Below are 23,440 nucleotides of genomic sequence, written 5' to 3' on the forward strand. Positions count from 1 at the left end.
GGTGGGGGTGGATGGGGGGCAGTGAGCAAGAGACTGTCATGGTGCTTCTGTGCTAGCTGGGCAAAACAATGACAGATTGTGAAAACAAGGCCCATTTTTAAACCCTGACAGCACACTGGCTGTTTCATCGACATCAGTGAAGTGTTTGCAGTGGATATATGAAGTCTAACTGGACTGGAACTGGGATATGCGTAGCTCACAGTCTCTCACTCCTTGAGTACAGGGAGTCCCTTTGCTGGGCTGACACAGAAGCAACACTCAGGCAAACACAGAGAAGCCACAGAATCTCAAGGGTTGGAAGGGACCTCGAGAGATCAACCAGTCCAAGCCCCCTGCCAGAGCAGGACCACCTAGAGTAGGTCACACAGAAACTCATCCAGGTGGGTTTGGAGTGTCCCCAGACAAGGAGACCCACACTCCATCTGAGCAGCCCCTTCCAGTGCCCCAACATGCTCACAAGGAAGAAATTAATCCTTGTGTTTCTTTGGAACCTCTTCTGTTCCAACTTGTACCCATAATCCCTTGTCCTATCTTTGGACATCACTGAGAACAGCCTGGCTCCAGCCTCCTGACACCCACCCTTTAGGTATTTGTAAACATTAATGAGGTCACCCCTCAGTCTCCTCTTCTCCAAGCTGAAGAGCCCCAGCTCCCTCAGCCTTTCATCAGAATGGAGATGCTCCACTCCCTTGATCATCTTTGTGGCCCTGTGCTGAACTCTCTCCAACAGCTTCTTGAACTGAGGGGCCCAGAACTGGACACAATATTCCAGATGTGGTCAGGGGGAGGAGAACTTCTCTTGATCTACTACCCACACCCCTGCTAATACACCCCAGGATGCCATTGGCCTTCTTGGCCATGAGGGCACATTGCCGGCTCATGCTCATCCTGCTGTCTACCAAGACCCCCAGCTCCCTTTCCCCTACACTACTCTCTAACAGTTCATTCCCCAGCCTGTACTGCTACATGGGGTTGTTCTTTCCCAGATGCAAGACTCCACACTTGCCCTTGTTGAATGTCAGTAGATTTCTCCCCACCCAACTCTCCAGCCTGTCCAAGTCTCCTTGAATGTCAACACAGCCTTCTGGTGTGTCAGCCATTCCCCCCAGTTTAGTATCATCAGCAAACTCGCTGACAGTGCCTCTGTTCCCTCATCAAGGTCATTAATGAATATACAGAACAGAACCAGTCCCAGCACCAACACCTGAGGAACTCCACTAGACACAGGCCTCCAACTAGACCCTGCCCCATTGATCACAACTCTCTGCCTTCTTCCCTTCAACCAGTTAACAATCCACCTCACTACCTGATCATCCAGCCCACACCTTCTCAGTTTTGCTGTGAGGATGCTGTGGGAGATGGTGTCAAATGCTTTACTGAAATCAAGATAAACCACATCCACTGCACTACCACCATCTATCCACCTGGTTACATCTTCACAAAAGGCTGCCAGGTTGGTCAAACATGACTTCCCTTTGGTAAAGCCATGTTGACTGCTCCCAATGACCCTCTTGTCTTTTAAATGCCTGGAGACAGCACCCAGGATAAGCTGTTCCATCACCTTTCCAGGGATGGAGGCGCGGCTGACCTGTCTGTAGTTACCCAGGTCCTCCTTCTTGCCCTTTTTGAAGGCTGGAGTGACATTTGCTTTTCTCCAGCCCTCAGGCACCTCTCCTGTTCTCCATGACTTACTGAAGATGATGGAGAGTGGTTTAGTAATGAAAAGTTCTTTTTCCATTTAGAGTTGCTCCGACACGGGCCAGAAATTCACAACATTCAGCAGAATTCTACCACCTTCCCAAATCCACTGGGTGACTTTGCTTTAGATGATGGGGGAGTACCTGGGACAGGTTTCATGGGAGAAGTGAGTTTGTCAGAACCTCTGGAGGGTCTTGAATGAAATGGAGAGATGTTTGGTTTACTCATGGAAGGGTTCGTGAGGGATGATGGCTTTCCTTGAGGTTTCATCTTCGTGCTTCCAGAACCACTGTTGAGGTCATGTTTGGTGATGGGGGAGAACCCAGGCTTTGCCACTGACTGAGCTGAGCTCTTGGACAGACCTGAACTGGAGCCGCCTTGGCTTGAGTAGAGGCTGCTGCTCATCTTTGAGCCAGAAGACCCTTCTGATTTGCTGCTTTTAATTTTGCCTGAGATTGAGGAGAAGGAAGAGGAAGAATGGCTATGATGACTTTTGCTGCTGGAGGAGGTGACAGAACCGCTACTTGTATACTGGCCGTGTGAAGACGGTTTGCCAACAGTCACTGTTCCTTTTGGGATCTGAATGGTGATTTTTGGAATAGGAGGAGTAGCCATGCCAGGAGGAGTCTGAGACTTGCCTGAACTCCCAGATTTGGACCCACCCATGCTTGCTGGTGGTATGAAAGGCCTGTCTGATGAACTGTGAGATGGAGGTTTCCCATCTGTCTCCTGCTTCTTCCGCTTCAGAAGTTTCTCTTTGCTTTTACCATCGCTGGACAGCATCCGGCTGCGCTTCCCGTCTATCCCGGGCCCTGCCATGTTACTTCCAGACCCATTGCCTTCCTTTATCTGTTTCTGAGACTTTTCTTTGCCTAAATCCCCCATATTCAATAAAGGGCTCTGGCCTCCACTGTGATGCTCCATCATGTCAGAGGACCCCAGTGCTTTGCTGGCAGCTGCAATAATACTAAAATCTACCGTATCAGACTGATTGCCTCCCTTAAATTTATTCTCCCCCCCCATCAGCCCCCAAGACTTGCACCCCCAAAGTGGTCAGAGCCTGGGACGCATAGCCCTTGAAATCATCAGTGTCTCCACTCTGACTACTCTCATCAAAGTACTCCTCCTCAAAGCCACTTTGACTCTGACTGTTCAGTAAGTCAGGATTGAAATCTACCCTATCTGAAAAAAAATGGTTTGAAGAATCACTGTTGGGGCTCACAGCAGCATCTGCTATCAGGTCTGCTGGATCATTGGGGTCAAAGAGGGCACTTTGTGAATGTCCTGAACTATAAGAGTCTCTGGTGTACCAATGGGTGGGCAGTCCTTGTTAGTGGTGGGTAGCTTGGAAGCCTCCTCTGCTATGTCTGAAAGGATGTCAGTAACGTTGGCTCCGATGCTGTCCGAACTCAAGAGCCGAACCATTCTCTGAATACTGGGCTGCGAGTGAGGTATGGGCTTGTCGTGGTTTTGCCCAGTCGGAGCAAAGGGGAAGAAAACCGTGACTCCTCCCCCTCCAGACAGAACACAGAGGGGATCAGAAAGGGAGAAAAAAAAAAAAGTAAAAGAGCCTGCGCAGGTTGAAGAACAGTTTACTGGGGAAAACTGAAGAGGAACAACTATAACAAAGACAAGGGGATATTACAAAGAAAACTGGTGAGTGATACAGTTGCTCACCACCCGGGACCCGACGTAAGCGACCGCTCCACACCGGCGACTGAGAGCGTGCGACCCCTGGAAGAGCTTCTTCCGGTCAGCCCCCACCTATACCCTGGGCATGACTGGTTAGTATGGTATCTAATACTTGCTGGCCAGCCTGGGTCAGCTGTTCAGGCTGTGCCCTTTCCTGGTTCCTCACGGGAATTAACTCTATCCTAGCTCAAACCAGGACATTCCACCCCTTATTCTATATCATCTACACATCATGTCTAGGCTTACACATCATAATCATCTACACATACATAACATAGAGCAACTATAGGAATCATGACATTCAACAGCTATCATTATACAATTTAATTCACGGGTTATTCTCACCCAGAATCAAATTCCCTTGAGGCACACATTGAATCTCCCCATCCTTGCACATCTCCCACCAAGTACACCCAGGTCCCTGAGCAAAAATAATCCCACGGAGGGGTTTGCCTTTACCTGAGGTAGGACACACCCAGACTGCCTTCCCTAACATGTCTTCTATATGTACCACAGGGACTTTGTCCCCTTCTACAATATGTAAGGGTTCTGATTGGGCAGGGCCAGCTCGATTGACAGATCCTCTAGAGTTGACTAACCAGGTGTCCTTTTCCAAGTGTGTATCCCAATGCTTGAAAGTTCCACCTCCCATTGCTTTCAGTGTGGTTTTCAATAACCCATTGTATCTCTCAACTTTTCCTGAGGCTGATGCATGATAGGGAATATGATAAACCCATTCAATGCCATGCTCTTTGGCCCAGGCATCTATGAGGTTGTTTCTGAAGTGTGTCCCATTGTCTGACTCGATTCTTTCTGGGGTGCCACATCGCCAGAGGGCTTTCCTTTCAAGGCCCTGAATAGTGTTCCAGGCAGTGGCAGGAACCACAGGATATGTTTCCAACCATCCTGTGGTTGCCTCCACCATTGTGAGCACATGGCATTTGTCTTGGCGAGTCTGTGACAGTGTGATGTAATCAATCTGCCAGGCCTCTCTGTATTTATATTTCTGCCATCATCCTCCATACCATATGAGCTTCCACCGTTTGGCTTGTTTAATTGTAGCACACGTCTCACACTCATGGATAACCTGTGCAATAGTGTCCAAGGTTAGGTCCACCCCTCGATCGCGAGCCCATTTATAGGTAGCATCTCTGCCTTGATGACCTGAGGTATCATGGGCCCATCGAGCTAAAAATAACTCCCCCTTATGTTGCCAATCCAGATCTATCTGAGAAATCTTAGCAGCCTTGTCAACTTGCTGGTTATGCAGATGTTCTTCCGTGACCCGCTTTTTGGGTACGTGAGCATCTACATGGCGCACCTTCACAACTAGTTTCTCCATTCAAGCAGCAATGTCCTACCATAGTGGAGCAGCCCAGACAGGTTTGCCCTGTCGTTGCCAGTTGTTCTGTCTCCATTGCTGTAGCCATCCCCACAGAGCGTTTGCCACCATCCACGAATCAGTGTAGAGGTAGATCCTTGGCCATTTTTCCCGTTCAGCAATGTCTAAAGCCAACTGGATGGCTTTTACCTCTGCAAACTGACTGGATTCACCCTCTCCTTCTACAACTTCTGAAACTTTGTGTAGGGGACTCCATACAGCTGCCTTCCATCTCCGATGCCTTCCCACAGGGCAACAGGACCCATTGGTAAACAGGGCATACCGCTTATCTTCTGACAGTTCATCATACGATAGGGCCTCGTCAACACGTGTCACCTTCTCTGGTGATATTTCAGCATCTTCGCACTCTGGCCAGTTTGTGATCACCTCCAGGATCCCAGGGCGACTAGGCTTCCCTATGCGAGCTCGTTGTGTGATCAGTGCGATCCACTTACTCCATGTAGCTTCAGTTGCATGATACGTAGGGAATGCCTTCCCCTTGAACATCCAGCCCAGCACTGGCAGTCGAGGTGCCAGGAAGAGTTGTGTTTCTGTGCCAATCACTTCTGATGCAGCTTGAACCCCTTCATATGCTGCCAGTATCTCCTTCTCGGTTGGAGTGTATCGGGCCTCGGATCCTCTGTATCCCTGACTCCAGAACCCGAGGGGTCGGCCTCGACCCTCCCCAGGTGCTCTCTGCCAAAGACTCCAAGTAGGGCCATTCTTCCCAGCTGCAGTGTAGAGCACATTTTTAACATCTGGTCCTGTCCGGACTGGCCCAAGCGCCATCGCATGAACGATCTCCTGTTTAATTTGTTCAAAACTTTGTTGCTGCTCAGGACCCCATTCAAAATCATTCTTCTTCCGTGTCACACGGTAGAGGGGGCTAACAATCATACTATAATTTGGAACATGCATTCTCCAAAAACCCACAACACCTAGGAAAGCTTGTGTTTCCTTTTTGTTAGTTGGTGGAGACATGGCTGCAATCTTGTTTATCACCTCTATTGGAATATGACGACGTCCATCCTGCCATTTTACTCCTAAAAACTGGATCTCCTGTGCAGGTCCTTTGACTTTACTGCGTTTAATGGCAAAGCCAGCCTTTAGAAGGATTTTAATTATTTTCTTTATCAAGGACTTCCACTGCTGAGTCACCCCACACCACAATATCATCAATGTATTGCAGATGTTCTGGGGCCTCACCCTCCTCCAGTGTGGCCTGGATCAGTCCATGGCAAATGGTGGGGCTGTGTTTCCACCCCTGGGGCAGTCGATTCCAAGTATACTGCACCCCTCTCCAAGTGAAAGCAAACTGAGGCCTGCACTCTTTTGCTAAAGGGATTGAGAAGAATGCATTGGCAATATCAATGGTGGCATACCATTTGGTTGCCTTGGACTCCAGTTCATATTGGAGTTCCAACATGTCTGGCACAGCTGCGCTCAGCGGTGGCGTGACTTCATTCAGGCCACGATAGTCTACTGTCAGTCTCCACTCTCCAGTAGACTTTTGTACTGGCCATATAGGGCTGTTAAAGGGTGAGTGAGTTTTGCTGATCACCCCTTGGCTCTCCAGTTGGCAAATCAACTTATGAATGGGAATCACAGAGTCCCTGTTGGTGCGGTATTGCCGACGGTGCACTGTTGTGGTTGCAATTGGTACCTGTTGCTCCTCAACCTTCAGCAACCCCACAACAGATGGGTCCTCTGAAAGGCCAGGCATGCTGGATAATTGTTCAATCTCTTCTGCCTCCACTGCAGCCACACCAAAGGCCCACCTGTATCCTTTTAGGTCCTTAAAATACCCTCTCTTAAGATAATCTATGCCTAAGATGCATGGAGCTTTGGGGCCTGTCGCAATGGGATGCTTGTGCCAATTTGTCCCAGTCAGACTCACTTCAGCTTCTAATACAGATAGCTGTTGAGATCCCCCTGTCACTCCAGAAATACAAATGGATTCTTATCAGTGCCCCCGTCCCGGGACAAGGAGCCCAATTCCCTGGCTTCCTTGCCCTCTAAGTCCAAACTGTGGGCTCCATTTTCCCAGCATCGGAGCATCCAGGTGATAATGTGCTCACCTGGGCGACGGCTGTAGTCTTTCCACACATCTCGCAGTTCACTCAGGGACAAGGACCGGCTGATTATCTCTGGCTCCAACTCTTCTTCCCTCTGTGATATCCCTTGTTCATCTTCATCCTTAGTGCTGCAAACTGGGTTTTTTTGTGTATTTCTTTTTCTGTACAGGAGCAACTGATACTGGCACAAATTGATACTCTGATTCAACAGCAATTGTATCAGTTGCCTCAGTTTGAGTGGCCGCAGTTGTAACAGCAACAGTCTGGGTTTGAGCATCCACAGTTGTAGCAGCAGTCTGAGTGGACACAACAACAATATTCACAGTCTGGGTATGAGTGTCCACAGTGGTAACAGCAACGGTGTCAGCAGTCTGGGTATGAGTGTTCACAGCTGCAACTGCAACATCCACTGCTGAAGTTGGAACAGCAACTGGTTCTGGCACAGCTGAGTTAGGAATGGGTTGATGTGTTCTCCAAATCTTTACAGGTAAAAAGCTCCCTGGACACCTGTCCATATTCTGTATGCCTCTCCTCACAGCTCTCAAAAAAAAAAAATTACAATCCAAGCCGAGGTGAAAACAAGGGAAAATAATATGAACATGGTAATTAGAACATTCCAAGTATTATTGTTAGAATCCATTAGAAGCACCTTGAAGAAATGAGGGTAAGTAACACAGTGGGAGGAATTAAACATGTCAGGTTTTCCCATAAATTGAGTGCCATTATTAAGTTCTAGGAGAAAATGTGGAAGAGACAGAAAAGCCATGTACACATTCCAACCCAACTTAATAACCCGTGACAAAATCATATCATAAGCCAATCCCATCCAGTGCAGTAGCACCAATTAATGTCGTGGTTTTGCCCAGCCAGAGCAAAGGGGAAGAAAACCGCGACTCCTCCCCCTCCAGACAGAATGTGGAGGGGATCGGAGAGGGAGAAAAAAAAAAGTAAAAGAGCCCGCGTAAGTTGAAATAATAACAGTTTACTGGGGAAAATTGAAGAGGAACAACTATAACAAAGACAAGGGAATATTACAAAGAAAACTGGTGAGTGATGCACTTGCTCACCACCCGGGACCCGACGTAAGCGACCGCTCCGGACCGGCGACCGAGAGCCCGCGACCCCGGAAGAGAGCTTCTTCCGGCCAGCCCCCACCTATACACTGGGCATGATGTTAGGATGGTATCGAATACCTGCTGGCCAGTCTGGGTCAACTGTTCAGGCTGTGCCCTTTCCTGGTTCCTCACGGGAATTAACTGTGTCCTGCCTCAAACCAGGACAGGGCTGTGGGTAGGTAGTGGGAGGAGTGCTGCACTGGCTGGGCGCTGGAGTAATATGGGGGGTGTCCAGAGTATCAGCGGTCACGTTCACATCAAAAATGGGGTTCTGGGAGTCAACATCCACTGAAAAGAGCTCCCTCTGGAAATCATCCTTAGTCTGATGTTTGGGCTTGTCGGCAGGCAGGATTTTTTTTTTCTTTTGCTTATTCCCCCCAGGGCCCATTTCCATTCTAGAGGAGTCAGAGGAAGAGTTCTGCTTTTCGAGAGGGCTGCTCCCATACAGAGTGGAGAAATCCTGAGGAGGATTCTCTTTAAGAAGGTTCACGAGCATGGGGTGGTTCTTGGTGTTGCATGCTGGTGAGGATACTGGTGGTGGTGTCTGATGGGGAAGGGTTGGACTTGAGCCAAGGGTTGATCCCACATTCCCTGTGATCTGCAACAAACTAGTGAGAATAGGGTTCTGAGACACTTTGTTGAAGTCCTCCCCATGGCCCACTGAGTCATGCCTCTCTTTCATGCTTATGCTCATGTTAAACAAAGTAGTGATGGGCCCCCCAGAAAAAGTGTTTGTTGGGGTAGTGGCACCACTCATTGGGTTGCTGCCTGTGGTCATGCCATACCCTGGGCTGCTGGCTGGGGGAAGATTTTTCTTCACCATGTCTTCTACTGTCTCTGCAATGAGGGATAAGGCTGGTGTGTCTGCTTGAATCGTTTCTGCTTTTCTACAAATTGCTCTCATGGTGACAGGAATGGACATACATCTGCAAGACACAAGGCAAAGAGGCTATCCTGCATTCTGCTGCCCTACAGTAACATTCACTGAAGATGAAGTTTTAATGATTCCCATTGGACATAAAGCAAGCAATAAGGCTCTCAGGCACAAGAGAACAACAGGTCCAGGCTCTTTAAATGCCCTGCTGTTCTGCTTGATTTCACACTTATCCAGCCACAAGACAACCATGCCTTTATGCATTGTCCCGCAATCACAAAGGAAGAATTAATCAATCAATTAACACTAATAACTATTAGCTGACAGATCACGATCTTGTAGTTAAAGCACAGGATGCAATCTGGTTGTTACTCTGACTCTGCAAAACTGATAATGCCACATTCTATTCAAGGATGACATGCTGGTAATGTTCTGAAAGAAAAAAAACACACAGCTATTCTCACTCAAAAGGTCTGTGCTGTGTCCTCTGAACACTCTGCTGTTCTGAATGGTGGCTGGGGCAGAGGAACCTTGATGAAAGGCCTGTGTGTACATGGCAAACTGCAGGGGAGCACTTCCACATTTTACCAGACACAGAAAGCAACCAACCACAGGAGAAGGCAGAAAAAACATACACCCAAAAATAAATAGCTATGGTTCAACATCTGGAATGGAATCTTCAACAAGGCTCTGAGCTTTCCCCCTCCTCCAAACAACCCCTACCAAAACTCACCCACAGACATAAGGGCTCCAAAGCCACTAGGATAAATGTGAGCTAGACACAGTGTTCACCTGTATGATTTGGAGTGTATGGTAGCACAAAACCAATCCAGCTTACCTTTGAACAACTTTGGCAATTGTCGTGGTTTAGGCCCATCAGGGAACAAAGACCTGTCCAAAGTACAGAAGAGGCTGAGAATTGCTCAAGGGCAGGGAGAGCTTAATTGCCGCTTAACGTTCAGGACAAAACAGACCAGGGCTACTTGGTTTGGGGAAGAAAACAGAAAAATAATTTAATGCAACATCAACTAAAACATACCCCCAAAAACCCAAAACATAACCAAAATGAAACAACACAGAGTAATACATCAATGAAGAGTCCAACCAGCCTTTTTAAGAACACCTTCTTGCCACACCTCCCCTCTTCCCGGGCTCAGAGCCTGTCCCTCCCTCCCCCAACGGTTCGGGGGGGGGGGGGGGGGGCAGGCAGTGGGGGTTTCAGTTAGTCTGTTCCCCATAGCTTCTGCCATTTGTCCCTCCTCAGGATGGGTGAACTCCACACCAGTCCTCCCTGCAAGTCCGTGGGGTAACTCACACACACAGCACGGGCTGCTCCGACACGCACTTATTCCAAAGGCTGCAGCTCCTCTCTGCCTCTCGTGTGGGGCTGCTCTGTGACGTGCAGGCTCTCCAACACGGCCTGGGCCATGGCCGTCTCCCCACACAGTCCCTCGTCCGTCCGGGTTCACTCACATGGAGCTGCTGGTAACTCTCAGTCCTGCCATGGATCTCCATAGGTTGCAGGGGCACAGCTTGCATTCTCGCCACAGCTTGCCGAAGAGTCTCTGGTCTATTGCTTCTCCTTCCTTCCTCCTTCTCTGGCTGAAGGGTCCGCGTGGTCGCCTCCATCTTGTATCACTCTTACACCTCCTGCCTCGCATTTCAAATTCCCGTCCCCTAAATAGTGATCGCAGAGGCGCCAGATTGGCCCAGCCGGGCCGGAGGTGGGTGTGAACCCAGGAGCCAGGGGAGAGTCCGCAAACTCTTTACCGAGTCTTCACTGCAATCCGCTCCCCCTGTTACTAAGCCAAAAGCTGCTCCTTGCTAAACCAGAACAGCAATGAAGTCATCTGTGCAGATAAGAGCATCAGACAGCCCTTTGTACAGTTTGCAGTTCACATGACTAGTGTCTTGCACATCTATTACCACTAAAAGAGAGAAGGCATTTGGAAGAGATCAAAAACCTGGTTCCAGTGGAAAAAAACCCTGCCCGTATTCCTTCCCAGAAACATGGTTGTGCTTTTACTGAGTCCACTTACCACACACCAGGGAGTCATTCACACACCAGGGAGTCATTCACACACCAGGGAGTCATTCACAGGATGCTGAAAGGAGATGCTAAAACAGGAGTCAGAGAGAGGACAAACTTCAAACTGCAGGATCCCAGGAGAATCTGAAAGACATGGGAACTGTTAAATCAGGGAACACAGGAGATGAACCAGAGGCACCAGCTCAGTGCCCCCATATAGAAGGAAAACAAACAAACCAACCCACAAAAAACACAACAGGGGAGAAGCATGGGCCTCATTTCTTATTTCTACACATGGAAAATCACCCAGGGTTTCTAATTATCCACACATTATATCCCACTTGATGAGAGACCCACCTTCTTTTAAAAATGTTCGCTTGACACAGCTGCCAATCAGCATGTTGTAGGCCACCTGATGTCTGATCAAATTGAGGACGAGGGGAACCTATCCAGGGTGCTGGAAGGCAATTTTGCTAATCATAGTTCCTTGAAGGCTTCTTCCATCTGGCAGAGGAGCATCTTTGTTCAGAAAGTAACAGTGCTGCTGTCCTGGAAGAGCCCGACAAAACAATTTCTGCTTTACTTTAGTTACTGCTGGGTACAAGGCAATAACAGACATCTAGGAAGGAAAAAGCAGGCCCCAGATCCAAGTGATATCCAGTCACCCTTCTGGCTGAAAATGACAAAAAACAAAGACATATTCCTTTCAATCTGAACAAGTAAATCATTATTTCAGCTCCTCAGAAGTAGTACTGCCAAACAGCATTCACTGTCCCCACTAAAACAGTTTCACACAGTATGGCATCACTTCTGAGGCAAAGACAAACCCTCTGACATGAACAGGAGATCTGTCATTGACACATTTAAGAAGGATTTCTCACAAAGCAATGTGATTTGTTCAGTCACATATTGCAGCCTGAACAAGAGGAAGGGCCAGAATCTGGGAAGGCTCAGTCCCATACCTCTGCTGTCACTCCTGCAGCTGCACTCCCAACAGCAACAGATTTTTCATTACCTATATTCTGAATTCCAATGCTCAGATAGACTAGTTTTTGCCTGTGAAGAAATGTTGTACCAGTTTCCTTTATCCCACTTGAAAGATACTCGGAACATATGAAAAATCCCAAACTTCTCATCTACAACACCCTGGTTGTAACAATGTACTTACTGCATAGAAGTGCATATTGTGGTTTAAAGGTAGAGGATCAGCCTCCTTGGATAATTCAAACTGTGTGATCAGCTCATACAAGGGTACAAACATTGGTGGGGTGACAAACAGTGGAATACCTGAGGGAAGAAGATGGCCCAGAACGGGAGCACCAGGGAGCCAGGAAGAGATGGTGGGGCAGTAAAAGAAATCTATCCAGGTTTTACTGAAAATAGCACAAAACCTTTAATAACTTCTCTGGCACCTTTTAACTCAGAGGCAGTTTGTTTAAAACCTGGGGAGTACCTGTCTGACAGATCTGCCACCCACCTGTGCAGGCCTGAAGTTTCTGAATGAAAGTTTGAGACACTGGAATGGGATGTGGGAACTTCAGGAAGAAACAAGCTGGTAAGTCCACGCTGTTGGCACTGGTGACTGACGAGAAAGATGGAGTTCTGAAACATTGGGTTGATAGAAGATCTTATTAGATGCAGTGAATGACTCTGGCTTCTGCTATGAGCGCCAGACACAGGATTTACAGTTTGCTCAAATACAAACAGATCGTTGTACCTTCTTGAATCATAGAATGGTAGGGGTTGGAAGGGACCTTTAGAGATCATCTAGTCCAATCCCCTGCAGAAGCAGGTTCACCTAGATCAGGTTGCATAGGAACATGTTCAGGCGGGTCTTGAAGACCTCCAAGGAAGGAGACTCCACAACCCCTCTGGGCAGCCTGTGCCACTGCTCCCTCACCTGAACAGTGAAAGAGTTTTTTCTTATGTTTAAGTGGAACTTTTTGTGTTCCAGCTTCATCCCATTACCCCTTGTCCTGTTACTATATACTATAGAAAAAATGGATGTCCCAACCTCCTGACACCCACCCTTTAGATATTTATAAATGTTAATAAGATCTCCCCTCAGTCTCCTCTTCTCCAGACTAAACAGCCCCAGTTCCCACAGTCTTTCCTCATATGAAAGATGTTCCAGTCCCCTGATCATCTTGGTGGCCCTGTGCTGGACTCTCTCCAGAAGTTCCCTGTCCCTCTTGAGCTGAGGAGCCCAGAACTGGACACAGGACACCAGATGAGGCCTCACCAGGGCAGAGTAGAGGGGGAGAAGAACCTCCCTCAACCTGCTGGCTACACCCTTCTTGATGCATCCCAGGATGCCATTGGCCTTCTTGGCCACGAGGGCACATTGCTGGCTCATATTTAGTTTATTATCAATCAGGACTCCCAGGTCTCTCTCTGCAGAGCTTCTCTTCAGCAGTTCGACCCCCAGCCTGTACTGGTGCATGGGGTTGTTCCTTCCCAGATGCATGACTCTGCCCTTGTCCTTGTTGAACCTCATGAGGTTCCTCTCTGCCCAACTCTCAAGGCGGTTGAGATCTCACTGAATGGCAGCACAGCCTTCAGGGGAATCAGCCAGTCCTCCCAGTTTGGTGTCATCAGTGAATTTGCTGAGGGTACACTCTGTCCCCTCATCCAGGTCGTTGATGAAGATGTTGAACAAGACTGGCCCCAGAACCGATCCCTGTGGAACTCCACTGGCCACAGGTCTCCAACTCGATTCTGTGACATTGATCACCACCCTCTGGGCTCTGTCATTCAGTCAGCTCTCGATCCACCTCACTGTCCACTCATCCAAGCCACACTGCCTGAGCTTTCTGATGAGGATGTTATGGGAGACAGTGTCAAAAGCCTTGCTGAAGTCAAGGTAGATGACATCTGCTGCTCTCCCCTCATCTAGCCAGCCGGTTATGCCCTCATAGAAGGCTATCAGGTTAGTCAAACAGGATTTCCCCTTGGTGAAGCCATGTTGACTCTCCCTGATAACCATCTTATCCTTCATATGTTCAGTGATAACAGTCAGGATGAGTTGTTCCATGTCACATGCCTGACATAGGTATATCTTGGTCTAAAGACAGTACATAAATGCTTTATATAATGCCATGATATCTTGCAGCCATCTCCCCATGCTGACTTCAGTGCAGGACTGTGTTGAATTTGTGTCTAAACAAGGCTGCTGAGAAAGGCCTGGCAGGCACATGCCTTACCCTTTGCTGTCAACTGGATGAGAGCCTATAATCAGCGGTGCAATCGGAAGTTTGTACATCGCCATAGTTCCCTCAATTGTTACCAACACATTCATACCCAAAGACCGAGGAACTGCAAGAGGAGGAAAGGAAGAAAACCCCAACAACATAAGCTGATGAAAAAAAACAAGGCAAGTTTTATGAATTAAATATCACTATGGTGGAAACAGTTTACACAAGGCAGTTGTCACAGCATTCACCTTTATCACTAAATGACCAACAGCCAAACTAGTTGTGCTGCCTAACACTGTTTTTTTCTTGCAAGGTAGACTGATTGCATAATCATTAAAACACATTCCAAATGCATTTGCAAATTTGTAGCATACTCTTTACAAAGCAAAACAAATAATGATTTTGGAGAATTTCACCCTCTTCTTCCCCGAGACCTGCCTCAATTTTGCTTGGGTTTTCTCATTTTAGGGAGAGACAGATGTCTACGTGCATAAAAACCAATCTTCCAGTAAGATGACAGAGACGCAAGCCTTTCCACAATAAAGTAAATCCCATGTTAACAATGAAATTCAATCTAAGGAAAAAGGCTCTGTCTGCAGACTGTCACCCCTGGTAGCAGTTCACTTCAGACTCCAGAAAAGCCACAAGGTTTGAGAAAATGGTCAACTGAGCCAGCATTTGCACATGGGCTTACAAAACCTGTCCTCTGCAAGCCAACTTGTGATTCCTGTATTACAAGGGCAACAGCAGAGGGGAGACAGACTGTTGGAATTCTGCTTTCTCCTCTCCTTCAAGCAGCAGTAGTCCACACTAGCTTCTAAAGTTGACCTACCATTCTTCTCATGCAAAATAACAGAGGCTCCAGTGCCATCTTCATATAAATCATAAGGTGAGATGTAATACTTGAGATTCATCAGGAAACCCGTGGGAGAGAAGCTTTTGAACAGGTACCCTCACAACAGAAGTTAACTTGATCACTCCTAATCCCTGGAATCACACAATATTTGCACTGTAACACAGCACATCCTGTGCAGTTACCAGTGCACCTTGAATGAGTTGTTTCTCTGCTGTCAAAAGACACAGACATGGTCATCTGACATAAAAGTGTGTGGCTTTGGAAAGAAAAGTTGACTCTCTGAATCACGTGGGACTCACAACTACTCAACCACCTTATCTCTCTTTCAGTCTGATTAGTATTTTCCATTACTGTCATCAGTTGATGGCAAAATAATGTCCATAAAGAGGAAGAAAGAAAGGGTTTGTTTGGTTTTTCTTAACTGTTAATCAAAGATACCTCCACTCCTGGGGGTGAGATAGACAACACTGTCATGAAGAATCTTGTTGAGGGGATTTGCATTGGTGGCTTGCCTGCAAGAGAGGCAATCATAGGTCTGTAACAAGTCAGAGTCACACCTGGAGCCAAAATGCAAGTACTGATGGCACTTTAAGATTTCAGCTCAACATATACACTTCTCAGTCACACGGAGGCAGCAATCTAAAGATTCACATTGTTATTGGCAAAACAAAAGCTACTTTACACTCTACAGCACAGATGGTTCATCCACTGAATCCGCAGCAGTGAAAAACTGACAAATGTTTCTTACTGTAAAACACGTTCCCACTAATTTATCTCGTTACAAACTTTTTACCTTCCCAACTCAACTTTCAGTTGAATTCTGCAATTAAAAATAAAATTGCTCAGAAAGCTCCAAGCAATTTTAATATATATCTATCATAACATATAATGTATATATTATTTATTATGTATAGTTTCTATTAAGAACATATATTATAATTATATATTTTTTATATCTATATAATTCCTCTGCTAGGACAGGCCTTCTATAGCCTCAGCATTGTACTTCTTAGCAATAACATCAGACTATACAGGCATCAATGTGACACTCCTGGATATACAGTACTTGGCATGATCAGAATCAGTCAACATGGTACAGATTTACTGAGTAAAAACAAACCAACAACAAATCATGAAGAGGTCCTTACCAATACTTCCTTACCATTTTTGAGAGATCCAGCTCTAAGGACTGCAGAGCTAAGTACATTTTCATTTTAAGTTTGCTAGGGAAAAAAAAACCCACAACAAAACAATGTAAGAAACACTGAAAAGAACCGTGCAATGAAATACAATTCTCACAACTGCTAGCTTACAAGCTGCAGCACTTCCCTTCAGATCAAGTATTGAGAAATTGTAACTTTTCATTCTGTGTTACTACTTCACATTAAATCCTCCCTACCCACTATGCACACATGCAAGCCATAGTGATGAAGTCAGTAGGATCACACACCAAGAAAACTTAAGCACAGAGCTAAAAGGCTTGGAGATTTGTTTAATTTTACATATGATGATGTAAATAAATATAATCTAGACTTACTTATCTCCTGGCAATTTATACAGGTTCACAAGCCTCCTTAAATGCTTAGAAAATTCATCAAAATTTTTCTCTCTGAAAAGAAGAGGGAGAAAAGGTGATGTACTCAAATTTGTAAGAGGTGAGGTTTTGTTTTTAAAAATTCTATTCATACAGACACTAAGCCACTTAAGAAAATACTTCTGCTACATGAAAGCTACAAAAATGTGTTCTTCAAATGATCCACCTTTAATGATTCTGAAGGATGCTGTGGTATGGCTTCCAAGACACCACGCACAGCAATCAGCATCACAAGTATCTGAACCAAGCAAGAAAATGCCTTGGAGAAGTAGAGAGACTTTGTGGGGAAGGAACAAGTATGAAATATTTTGCATTTCCATACATAAAAATAGCATCAGACCAATACTCCAAAAGAGGCCTGTCAAAAAATACTACAAAAAACCTCTTGCTGCTCACCTCAGATGTTGCACCAGTTCTGGACAACTCTGAAAAGGAAATAACATACAATGATATCAATGTTGAATGCAGCAATTTCAGACTTTGTGCAGCACAGTAACTGTAAAATATTAGGACAATAAAATTTCTGAGAATCAGCTTTTCTGGAGAAGCAACACAATGCTCACAACTACACACTGCTCTGGTTCTAGTTCTGCTCATGAAACCTCTCTGAGAATAATTCAAGCAATGATATTTCCACTTAAATAACTTTTTTGAAATAAAACTTTTCAAATTGTGAAGCCTTAGGCTGAATCTATGATCATATATAGAGTTATTTAAGATGGTCTAGTTTCAAAAGAGGGGCTAGGCCAATGTAAATACAAAGCTCAAACTCATGCATGTGCAGAAGAGAAGGCATTTTCTTTCAGCATTTAGTATTTTCCATGCACAGATCTAAATTCTATAAGATTAATTTCTCCATCCTTCCACAAGAATTAAGATTTTCAGAAACACAGCAATAACTTCCTCAAATAACATTGTTTTCAAGAGAAAAAGAGAGATTAGTGTGGGAACATAACGGCAGGTTGGCCAGTAGGACTGTAAACGTGCTCAACTGACCTGCAGCTGGAGTGTTGTCATGGTTTGGCCCAGCTAGCACAGAAGCACCACAACAGTCCCTCGCTTCGTGCTCCCCATCCATCCCCACCCTTGTTAGGATGGCAGAGGCCCCAGCAAAATGGGAGGAAAAAGATAAGCAAGGTTGTTGTGGACTGAGACAAGGGCAGGGAGGGCTCGCTGCCAATTACAGTTCTGGGCAAAACAGACTCCAGTACTCGACTGAGAGAGGAAAGTAGGAAAGTTTATTCTACAAGAAACAGAATGGAAGCAAAAAGAGAGCAGGATTATGAGAAAATGACAACCAGCACTTTAAGATCTCCCTCCCCCATCCCTCCTTTCTTCCTGGGCCCAGCTCACTGCTCCCCATATCTCTACCTCCTCCCCAATCAATGGTTTGGGGGGGGGCAGGGAATGGGGGATGTGCTCAGTCTCTCACAGATGGACTCTGCTGCTTCTCTCTTCTCAGATGAGGATAACACCTGGCATTCTTCCCCTGCTCCAACACGGGGTTCCCTCCCCCGGGACACAGTCCTTAATGAACTTCTCTGGTGTGGGTTCTTCCCAGCAGCTGCAGCTTCTGCCCATACAGGGTGCCTCACATGGGACATAGTCCTTGGTGAACATCTCTGATGTGGATTCTTCGCCACGGTTGCAGTTTCTGCAGATACAGGGTCCATCTCTCAGGCCAAGGCCTCTTCTGGGCATAAGTTTAATGAGCTGCTTTGTCATGGGTTCCTCCCCACAGTTACAGTTGTGGATATTGGGTCTCCCCCACGGGACATGGCCTCTTCCGGCCAGTCACTGCCCCTGGCACGGGGTCTTCTTTATCAAAATGAGTCTCTGCCCTTGATGTGGCATCTTTAACAAAATGCAAACAAATCTCAGCTACACCAGTTCTCTCTGTAGAATGCAGGGGAGTCTCTGCTCCAGCACACCTCCTCCTCTCTTTCATCACTGACCTTGGAGTCCGCATGGTTGTTTCACTCTTCCCACTCCTTCCACCACCACCAGCAGAAGAAGAAGGGACAGAAGAAGGAAGAAACAGGAAGAAGCCTCCTCTTTCAGTTGCTGCTTCTTCTTAAAAAGTGATCGTGGAGGTGTCTAATTGGCTCAGCCCCAGAAGTGGGTCTGGCTCAGAGCTGGTGAGAGTTGTGAGCAACTTCTTACAGGAGCCATCTTTACAGCCCCTTCCCCCTTATCAGAAAAGGCTGTCATGTCAAACCATGAGAAGTGTCAAAAACACAGGTATCAACAATGCTAACTGTTGCTTAGCCCTGTGTGCTTGGCAAGTAGAACATCCTTGTTTAGATAACACAGGCCTGCGATGGACTCAAAGGCACCTATCAGACATTCTCGAGATTCCTGCCTTGCTGGGGGAAGGATCAAAGCACAGTGGAAAATTACACCTGAAAACCAAACCCTGATTTATAGGAGAAAAGCATCAGATTTGAGGTCTTTGCTTTTCTGCTCTGCTGCTGGCAGGTCCGATCTCTGCGGTGCTGCATCCCCACTTACGTGCCTCTGCCTGAGTGCAGTTTCAGAGAACCCCTGGACTGTGAGGTAATGAGAATAGAGTCATAGAATGGTAGGGGTTGTAAGGGACCTTTAGAGATTTGCTCTTGGCATTTTATCTGTGGTTCTCTGATTGTTCCTGTGTCCTGCCTGTGTCGGCTCACACAATTAGTAAAACGGTCCTTGCACACATACACTGCATCAATCAGATTAACCCATGAGAATGGGCTACTAAATCTGGCAGAACATTCCATATAATCCATTTCCTCTGCTCAAACAAAAGGGAGTCAAAACGGCAATTCCAAAACCACAAAGGCATTGCCTTCAATGTTGTTGGTAATACATACCACAGGGTTTTCTCCATGGTGAGCCACCTTGACATCACACAGCAGCCATGTGGGGTTTAGCTGGACTTCCACATAGAACATGTCTGAGGTGATGTAACATTCAGTGCCATTTGCACTAAGATGAGATCCAAGGCTTACATACAAAACAAAATAGAACTTGCTATGAGATGCACACAAAACCCAGCACTGAGATTATGACATATACAGATAAGCAGGAAAAGGCCATAAGATACAGAAGACCTATCCATTTTGTCTAGCTATAGATTCCAAGCGATCTGTCATGGCAGGCAGAGAAGATACTTGATGGAGAATAAAAAACATGGCTTAGTGAAATGATTCTACATTTCTCCAGGAATAAGACATCAGTATTAAAACCAATCTCAACTCATTACTCCCTCCTACGTCTGCTCACACCTTTACACGTGCAACTATACACATCATCTGCACTCAAAATACAGGCAGAACAATTTGCACAGAGAAAAAAAAATGTTCTCAGAAGTGCAGAGAATGGATTTTCTTCTGCAAAGGGAATTCAGGTATTAGGCACTTAGGATAAAGTTAACACAGGCAGTCTGGAATGGTCCTGACTGGCACAGAGATTAAAGTGTGTAAGAAGAGTGTGGGCAGCAGGTCAAGGGAAGTTCTCCCTCTCTACTCTGCCCTGGTGAGTCCTCATCTGGAGTCCTGTGTCCAGTTCTGGGCTCCCAGCTCAAGAGAGACAGGGAAGTGGAGGAAGGTCAGCAAAGGGCTGATCAGAGCACTGGAACATCTCTCTGAGGAGGAAAGGCTGCGGGATCTGTGGCTGTTTAACCTGGAGAAGGCTGAGAGGACCTCATCAATGCTGAGAAACCCCTAAAGGGTGGGTGTTGAGAGGATGGGGTCAGTGTTTGTTCTGTAGTGGCCAGTGACACGACAAAGGGTAACTGACGTGAGCTGGAGAACACGGGAATCTCCACTAGAACGTGAGGAGAAACTTTTTTGGTGTTGAGGTGAGGGATCCTGGTACAGGCTGCCCAGGGAGGGTGTAGAGTCTCCTTCTTGGGAGGTTTCCAAACCTACCTGGACACGTTCCTGTGCCCCCTGATCGAGGGGAACCTGCTTTAGCAGGGAGTTGGGCTGGATGAGCTCTGGAGGGCCCTTCCAACCCCACCAGTCTGGGATTCTGTAAACGTGAGCACATGTGTGCTAGGAACACAGTGAAAGGTACTAGCAACAACCTTGCTTGCTTTTATGATTTGGAGTATTTCCACTGCACATCACTGTTAAGCAGTTCATAAAGCAACACTCGGACTGTACCAACCTTTTAATGTCTTCTGCAAAGTCTCCAAACAGCTTACGAGATGTTGGTGTCCCCGAGTTCATCCCAACTTGCTTTTCCTTAGGCAGAGAAAAGAAGAAAAACATCATTTTTGCGTATCACTCAGTAAGAGGGAATTATTGCAACTTTTGTTCATCCAAGCGAAGTTTACTGAGGTAATTAAAAGCAGATTAGATTTCATCCCAAAATTACATCCTCAGTTTGATTCATATAGGAGAACAGTATCCCTTTTGGAAGCAGGTAACAAAGGCAGGCCTGAAACTGATTTATTTTCTTTTAAGCAACTTGCTCATCTGGAAGAACAGACTGTAGCAACTTTTAATAGGCATAAGCTAAGAGTTATAAAAGAGACAACAGAGAAATAATGAGACCGGCAAACTTTTAACACCAGAAGATATGCAGAAGCCTTTGATGTATCTTCCCACACTTCTTGTTCCTCCTTCCACAGACCCAGAGACCACTATTTCAATCCCACATTTGACTAAGCCACATGAAGTTTTGAGCATCACTGAAATTGCTTTACAAAACACAACACCTTGAAACAGCAAGTGGCAGAATGGTTTGGGCTTCTCAGCACTGGCTGAAACCACAAGTTTGACCATTTTGCTGGCACTGAGCTGACAGCTGCCCCACATCAATTCGGCTGTAGAGGGAGAGGCTGTAATTGGGGAAGGTAAAGGCACACCAGACAGAAGTGGTACAGACATCACTCCCCTTCTGCACACTGTAGGGTGTGAGAAACAGCATGCCTCACATCTAACAAATCACCAACAAAATCACGAATAAAGAAACTTCAGAAACCCTCCTGCTGAGATTATAACAATTCTTACCATGACTTGACAGACTAACTTCATGGTTTCTGCCCAAGGTCTGTTTTGGTTGTACTTTGCATGAAGTCTTTCTAAGAGGGTACTCATTCAGCTTCTCTGCTTCCATAAGACAGGGGAATATTCAGAAACAAGAATGAGATTATATTTGCAGTTTTATAAATAAAACAGCTTAGCAGTTGTAACAAGAACTCTTTCCACCTTTAAGCTAAACATGATTTCAGAAACCATTTTTGCTGATGATTTATCCCTGTGACCTAGATCTTAACTTTAAGAAATGTTAAGGACATATCACAAGCTATCAAATCCTTAAAGAGACATAAAATGCTTAAGGGCATTTTATGCTTAAGGGTTGGGAAAAGCTGAGCTCCCTTTCTGCGTGGACTCTGAATCACGTGGCCCTATCAGGTTAAGTTCTGCCATGACAGGAATACATCAGGACACTTTCTGAAGATCCAACAGCATGGTCAGGAGATGAACTTTCCCCAGGACAGGAAACAAAGAGTGTTGAAAACATCGTGCTAAAGAAGTGAGGTCAAGCTTTGTTTCCTGGATTCCCCTTCCAACTATGCAACCTCTTGTACAATAAAGATCTTCACAGACTCTTCTACCACTGAAAAACTCAACCAAATGGTCCAGTTGCCAGTTGTCACAAACTCTCTAAACAGACATACTCTGACCTTATGCTAGCTTGAAACCCAAGGGCTGGTGTCTCCTTGGTGCTGCTCTAGAACCAGGGTACAGCTCTGCACTGGGAGATAACAAAGCAGTAGATGACAAAAAGGGTAATGGATCTCTACCAACTTGGAAACTCTTGAGCCTTTGCAAAACACCTCTCAGATCCCATAGACTCCCATTTACTACCTGTGATTATACAAGCTTTGTATATATTTTAGGAGGTTCCACTGCTAGGAATGATATCTTCCTGAAGAAAGAAAAGGTGGGATACATGAACAGTGACAAAGAAGAAAACTAGTGTTACATAGTCTAGCCCAAAAAGTTTGAAAGTGAAATGGTTAATTTTTTCCCCCTACTCTCTAGTCAGACACATGCCCAAAGAGAACGCAGGTTTCGGGAATACTATAATTTTGTCTGGTTTTGCTAAGAGATAGCTTTTTCTACACTTGCATTTGTCAAAGCCCAGCGAACACCACTGCCAAAACAAACCTCACCACTGGCACTGTAAGTCCAAAGCAAACAGATATCTATGACATTTCAATTGCCATGGCACACAACCCTTTAAGCCCCCTCCTGCAGATTTCATGAGTTTTTGTTTTTTATATATGTACAGTTCACAGACCTAAAACTGACCTGAATGAATCCAAGCAGAAGAAAGAAATGTTTGCTAGACATTGTCAGACACTTTATACCTCCGTCATGGTTTGACATGAAACTGTTTCTGGGAAGGGGCTGTAAAGATGGCTCCTGTAAGAAGTTGCTCTCCCCAGCTCTGAGCCAGGCCCACTTCTGGGGTTAAGCAAATTAGATGCCTCCATAATCACTTTTTAAGAAGAAGTCAGAAGAGGAGGCTTCTTCCTGTTTCTTCCTTCTTCTCTGGCTGGTGGTGGTAGAAGGAGTGGGAAGAGTGAGAGAAACAACCATGCAGACTCCAAGGTCAGTGATTAAAGAGAGGAGGAGGTGTGCTGGAGCAGAGACTCCCCTGCATTCTACAGAGAGGACTGGTGAAGCTGAGATTTGTTTGCATTTTGCTAAAGACCCTGCATCAGCAGCAGAGACTCATTTTGCTAAAAACCCCGGACCAAGGGCAGTGACTCATTTTGATAAAGACCCCGTGCCAGGGGAGAGTGACTATGGCTGGAGGAGGCCATGTACCAATGGAGGGACCCCATGTTCACAGAGGCTGTAACTGTGGAGAGGAACCCATGACAAAGCAGCTCATTAAACTTATGCCCAGAAGAGGCCTTGGCCTGA

The 23,440-nt window shown here is 46.1% G+C and overlaps 1 pseudogene; it reads right to left on the bottom strand.

Annotated features, from left to right (window-relative positions):
• Nucleotides 1–1,776: 1,776 nt before the first annotated feature.
• Nucleotides 1,777–21,660, bottom strand: LOC133628645 (mediator of RNA polymerase II transcription subunit 1-like; annotated as a pseudogene).
• Between the last annotated feature and the right edge of the window lie 1,780 nt (nt 21,661–23,440).

The sequence above is a fragment of the Colius striatus genome, chromosome W (genome assembly GCF_028858725.1).
Source record: "Colius striatus isolate bColStr4 chromosome W, bColStr4.1.hap1, whole genome shotgun sequence".
In the NCBI taxonomy this organism is placed as follows: domain Eukaryota; kingdom Metazoa; phylum Chordata; class Aves; order Coliiformes; family Coliidae; genus Colius; species Colius striatus.